Genomic DNA, 7,151 nt, shown 5'->3' with positions numbered 1-7,151 from the left:
TTGTTTTCTATTTTCATTGATTAATTAATGGTAGAAGGCCTTAAAACATACTGATCTTCAGTGCTCTCTTAAGTATTTAAGAAATAAGCCTTTTTAAAAAAAATTTCCTAGATAGGATTTAATATTAAAAGAACTTTTCTCTCTTGGTGTCAGTCACTTGTAATGCCGTCCATGGACAGAAATCTGCAAAAGGAAAAAGTGGATGTGGCTGTGGCTGCTCTCATGCTGCAGTGGCAGAATTGAGTAGCTGTGACAAATACTAAGCTTTTACTGTGGGAACTTTATAGGAAAAGTTTGCAATGTCCTGGTGTAGATGGTTAAACCTTTGAAAGGCTGAAACTGTGTGTGGCACTTAGAAGCTGATGTACCTGGGGAAACTTAGGCATCGTTCACCACCAGGTCTTTCCTTGTTTTTTTTTTTTTTTTTTTTTTTCCCTTCATTCCCCTTTGGGGCTGGGGCAGAAATATGCAAGTAGCAATATTTCCCATCTTACCACCTATGGTATTCCATAGCTGTCTGCACAGCACATGCTCACTGCAGCTGTGGTAGCATACTTCCAACAAAAAGATTATTTTAGATTCTCACTTGTACACTAAGCAGAATGTAACAAGACTACAAATCTTGTGACTGTAGTCCACATGTTTCGAGTTCAAGATTATGAGATTTAGACATTTACCAAAGATTCAGTCTTTTGAGCAGCATCCTGGTTTAACAGACTTCATGTGATTTTTTTTTTTTTTACAGAAAATTACAAACTGAAAAGTTTGGTCCATGGGTATTGCCCAATAGATGCCAAGATGATACTTCAGGGTAACCAAATAGCTCCATGTCTCCTGTCCTGGCAGACATGGCTTTCATTTTCAGATTCCTTTGGTTTATGGTTTACTTGGCAGTTCCTGCACATTGCTTTGTGTGGGGTTGATTTGGTTTTTGTAATTTTTCATTTTAACAAACCACTGACGACAATACTGAGAAAATGCTGGCTGGAAAAGTGGCAAAACACTTGCCTACCTTTCTGAGCACCACAAGAAATAAAAAAGATAAAAGTGTATGTGGGTTGGTTTTTCCCAAAAATATAGTGAGCTGTTTCTTGGTAAGAGCGTATGTTTCTTTTTAAAAATAGAAAAATGCCAAAAAGCCTCATGAAAATAAGCCTAGCCTTAAAGAAAAACAGCCTTGCCCCCTCAACTTCCTTAGGGGACCCCACCCTTTCCTACCACCTGCTACTATTTCCTACCCAGAGGAAACCTGTTAAAATATTGCAGGGATGCTGGCCTTCAAACAGTGATAATAACTATGATGTCGTTTGGGGTATGAAGAGGACCTGGGGAAGAGAAGGTGTATTTTCTGACCACCCATCCCCCTATCTGTTGCTGACAAATCCGTGTTCCTTCAGGCTTTTAGTCAGCAACAGCTTGTTTCAGTATTGCCAGAACATGAGTCCATTCCATTCTCCCCCTTGCCTTTTTGTGTGAGTGCACTTAGCGAAGACTGAGATACTTTTAAAACCCAACACAAAGTATTATGTAATTTAGTGTAGTGGCCGTGGATGTATATTTGGCTCTAGAATCACTTCTCATCTCTAAGACACCATGATACTAGATCTAAGGTTGAGATCAAGGGGTCATTCAATTAATATATGGGAACTATTCACAAATGTCTTCCATTTCAAGATCATTTAACTAAAAATTGACCCTTAAAGACCACCTTCTTGCTACTGAACACAGTGTGAAACACGGCTCAGAAGTGTTCTGGGCTGTTAAACAGGAAAATGGTTTTATATTTGAGGACATCTTAAACCAAACCCTCCCCACTACAGAGAGAAGGTCATACTTGTCTTCCATCGGCAATGGCTTTAGAACCTGACTCACAGCATAAAGTCCATTCTCTTGATAAGGACACAAAATTCTGATTTGGCCACCACTTAGTTCACCACCATACTGCCACATATTCTCCACTGCCACTATCTGACTCTGACATCAGTTATGCCAAACCACAGCCAGTTTTGGCTAGTCTGGGGAAAATCGTTGCTTGTATTTGTTCATTTTTATGCATTTACAATGCTGTGCTCTGTGCCTTATACTATCTCAGTTGTTCCCCTAGGATGCTCCTGTGAATTAATATTGCAGTCCTCACCAGAAGAGGTTAGGTGACTTTCCTAAGGTCCTAAAGGGTACAGTTGCAAAGGAGCTATAAGTCACTTTCAACAAACAGATGTCACTGGTAAGATGAAACTCAAAAGGGATCTGGTGTTGACTGATGTAGCTAAAAATCATGACCAAGTTGTAGGTAACACATGAAAGTAATGGAAAACTAGAGTTCAGTAGCACTCTCCAAAGCTGCATGCATGTTTGGTTGCTGCTGCTATGGTAGCCAAAAGTTTGCTGTGTTAAGTCCTTGCAGGGGTGGAGAGAGCACCAGAATAGAATCAAATAAAGGTCCCACTGTGTTGCTGTCCCTGTGTCTTCCTCAAAACCATGATTCGTTCCAAGGCTTCTCCTGACCTTTGCTCTCTAATCAACCTTGCTTTGCCACTGAGGTGTTGTATCCTTGCTCGGTCTGGTCTTTGATAGAAGGAAGTAATTGCATAGTACAGTGAACCTTCTGTGACACTCAGTGGTCATAGCAGTAGCCCACATCCTAAAAGACGGCTACACAAAACAGAAGGGACTGGATCTACAATTGGAGCATCACCAAGATGGAATGGAAATGAAACAGCTGCATGGAGCAGGAGCCTGCTGGAAACAAAAGTCAAAGAATGTCACAGGACGTCAGAATTCAAGGTTAAAGTTGATCTCATCTTGGTTGGTGACTGAATAAGATGCAGCTGATAGTAGAGCTAGTTACAAGGTTCCCTCAAACCACACACCTATCAAAGCTATCAATCATAATCAACAGAGCGGAGTGGGAAATCCATGATAAAACCAAACTTAAGCAATTTCTATTTATCAATCCAGGTCTAGAAAGCACTAAAAGAAAAACTTCAGTCTGAAGAGGCTAACCACACCCAAGAAGAAACAAGGAATAAATATTTCCTGAGCAGTATTTCAAAAGAGAGAGGTGAGACCCACATTTAAAAAAAAAAAAAAAAACAGAAAACAACACTGCTTATTGATATAAGTTAATTCCCTAATAAAAAGGTATAGACTAACGGATTGGATTCTACTCTCTCATACTTACTTAATATAGTACTTGATGTCTTGACTAGAGCAATAATACATAAAGGAGATGGAGAGGACTCAGGAAAGAAGTCAAAGACCTTTATTTTCATATAGTATAATTTTATATATAAATGATCCTAAAAGTTTCCACCAGGAAACTTCTGTAGCTGATAAACATTTTCGGCAAAGTAGCAGGATTATAAAATCAGTAGGAATCAGCAGCCTTCCTGTATACAGATGTCAAACACGCAGAGAAAGGAATCAGGGAAAAAGGACCTTTAACAAGTGCCTCAAGAATATTTTAGGATAATTCAAACCAAGCAAGTGAAAGATTTGTACAATAAAAACCTTTAAAACACTGAAGGAAGAAATTGAAGAAGCTATCAGAAGATGGAACGATCTCCCATGGTCAAGGATCAGTAAGGTGGAGAGTGCAAAGACGGCCATCCTCCCAAAAGACGCTGTACCAGTTCAGTACGATCCCCATCAAAATTCCATCACAACCCACAGACACTGAAGATACAATCCTCAGCTTTGTATGGAAACACTCACACACACACACACACACACACACACACACACACACACGCACACACACACACCACGCTAAAAAACAATCCTGAATAATAAAACTGCTGGGGACTGGAGAGATGGCTCAGCAGATAAGCTCTTCCAGAGGTCCTGAGTTCAATTCCCAGCAACCACATGATGGCTCACAACCATCTGGTAAATAAATAAATATTACTGGAAGTGCCACCATCCTAGATTGCAAATTGTTCTACAGAGCTATCATAATAGACTCAGTTATTTTTATTCATTTATTTATTCACTTTGCATCCCAGTCATAGTCACTCCTCCCTCCTCTCCTTCCAGTCCCATCCCCACAAACCCCTCCCCTAGTTACCCCCTCTCCTTCTCCTCAGTGAAGGGGAAACACCCCTTTGGGTACCAACCTGTTCTGGGACAACAATTCGCATCAGGACTAAGGCATGCTCTCCTACTGAAGCTGGATCAGACAGTCCAGCTAGAGGAAGGGGCTCCAATGTCAATGACAGTCCCTGCTCCAATTGTTAGGGTGCCCACATGAAGACCAAGCTGCACATCTGCTACAAATGTTTAAAGGGTCTAGGTCTAGCCCTTGCAAGCTCTTTGGTTGGTGGATCAGTCTCTGTGAGCCCCTCTGAGCCCACATTAGATATGGGATTTTTCATCAATTTCCCCCCTTCAGGACTCAGGGATCTATGCAGAAGTGGAGACAGAACATAAAAACCAACAGGTAATGGGTGACTCCAAGGAAACAATGTCTTCTAGACACAATAAGACAGATGCACATATAAACTCAAAGAGACTGTAGCAACATACATAAGACTATTTTGGATATTTTTCCAAAACACCCCACACCCAAGGATAACTAAACTGCTGTTAATAGCCATCAGTTATTACCCTTAGAACACGTGGTCACCTCTCTCTAAGCTCAGCGGTAGCACTGAGCAGGCTCATAACAGTTCTAGCATTCACGAAGACATCTAAAAGATTCCTTAATACGGTGATTGTTTTTCTCTTGGAACTAACAGCTCACACCACTTCCAAACTTTTGATCACTTTAAAACTCATTCATCTCTATTCTCAGTGTTAAAATATTAGCTGTGTATATTTGAGTCCAGCAGATTAATGGGCTGAAGAGCTAGGTTTAGCCCCAGCTTTGGTAGGCAGATCTCATTGAACATGTTATTCTTTCTTTGCAGGACCTCAGCCTGGCCTGGCTGTTCAGAAATACAGTAAAATTTAAATGTGTGGCACTGCTCCTAAAAGCTTTGGGGATATTGATATTAACTCAATGTACTCTCTACCGAAAATCCCGATGATTTATTACCGCAGTCGTACCCTTGAAGCAACTGAGGCAGAGAAAGGTTGCGTAAACTCACTCAGGAGAGCCGCTAAGTGCAGAGCTGAGATTCCGTTCCAGACAGTGTGGCTCCAACATCCATGCTCTCAGCCCTTACGACCAGATTAAAGCCGGGACTGATCTTATCATTGATCTCGTGCAGTCTCAACTCCTGCTCTCTGAAGATCATTGCAGCGCCAGCGGGCTGCCCCAGGCACTAAAACGCTAAAAACCTGCGGGCTTGGGCAGCTGTGTGGGAAGGGGTGGATGACAGGGGTGGTGCACAGCAGAATCAGGCTTGCCTTATCAATAGTTGCCTAATTGAATGTAGAACTACCAGACCTGATTTTTTTTTTTTAGATTTTTATTTTTTGTAAATGAAAGTCCTCAAAGGAGCTATGCCTTTCTCAAGCACTGTTGGTAAGGTACTCAGGAGACAGCCTAGTGAAATGAAGTGGGTTTGGATCCAGCCTGTGGAGAGTTCAAATTCCAGCCTGCTTGTTTGATACAAGCAAATTGGCATAGGTAATTTTCCTATACAAATTTGATACTAAGGACCATGTGTGATCATCTCTAAGGCTCCACACAAAGAGAGATCTTATTCTGAAAATCAGCATAGGCATACACTACAGGTGATCAGCATAGGCATACACTACAGGTGATCATAGCATAGGCATACACTACAGGTGATCATAGCATAGGCATACACTACAGGTGATTTTGTGGATTCCAAGTAGATTCTCTCCTCGGGGACTAATCTGAGGATGGATGGAAACCTTAGTATATAGATGTCAGTTAGGGCTACTATTTGCTGTGATGAAACACCATGACCGAAAGCAGTTTGAGGAAGAAAGGGTTTCTTTGTCTACATATCCAGGTCATAGACCACTGAGGGCAGCCTAGGCAGGCTGTGTGACAACCTGGAGCCAGGATCTGATGTAGAAGCCAAGGAGGAATGATGTTTGGTGGATTGTCCATCCCAGCTTCCTCAGCTTGCTTTCTTACAGAACCCAAGACTACCAGGCTAGGAGCAGCACTGCCTACAGTGGGCTGGGCCTTCCCATATCAATCGCAATTAAGAAAATGCCCCCCCCCCCGCACCACAGGCCCACCTTTAACCCCACCTTGTGGAGGCATTTTCTCAGTTGAGGTCCCCTTCTCTCAGATGACTCTAGCCTGTGTCACAGTGGCATAAAAAGAGTCAGCACAGTATTTTACATCAGTTTCTTTCATTCACATCACCTTCTGGGCAGAGAAGAACTAATCCTGAGTTTAAAGCCTGCTCAGTGGGTATGGTCTGGACCAGTGCCTTCACTGGCGGGGTGGGAATTGTCGCCTGACTTGTAGAACTCTTCTAAGAACTAACTGAACTCACACATTCCAGGCCTCTGGCGTAAGCTGCGTATTCCACCACTCTCCCTCCAGTTTGGTTTCCTGAGGATCCCCGACTTCCCTATCTTTACAGACGCTCGACAAACAAACTCAAACTCTCTGACTTAAACACACATGTAGGGTGCAGGGTGGGTTTCACGAATGAGTCACTCATAATTGTCCTAGCCCAGAACATTCCATCAGCTCGGAAATTATACCCTATAGCAGACCCCTTTCCCCGCTCCCCTTGTTCTCCCATCAAAAGCCTGTGATTAAGGAACATGTCCCGGGGCAAGATCTAATCAGTCATAGGTAGAAGGACCTAAAATTCTTAAGCAATCTCTCAGTTCAATACACCCACACCCAGAGTCATAGCCTGAAAATAGCTGTTCTCTGGGGTGAGCACTGACTAGAGATATCTCTGTCACATCACGTGTGACAGACAGAATGTGAGTTCTGGGAGCTCTGTTAGTCTAGTCTCCTGCACTGGGTGGTCGCCACGCCCCATCCAGTTGTCTCCTCTTTCTCCCCTCACCAACACCTGCACCCCATCCCCCCATCTATGCACCTCATGTTTGCTAGGTTACCTCAGACCTCCACCCATGCCCACTTATCTATTCACCTAAACTGCTCCACTTCTCAGTCACACTGGATCCTTCCTCCTATTTCTTGGCAGACTTCAACACCAAGCTTATCCATAGCCTATGCAGAGTCCATTTGGCTACAAGCACCT

The sequence above is a fragment of the Mus musculus genome, chromosome 2, assembly GCF_000001635.26.
Source record: "Mus musculus strain C57BL/6J chromosome 2, GRCm38.p6 C57BL/6J".
Taxonomy (NCBI): domain Eukaryota; kingdom Metazoa; phylum Chordata; class Mammalia; order Rodentia; family Muridae; genus Mus; species Mus musculus.
This window is presented reverse-complemented; position numbering follows the sequence as displayed.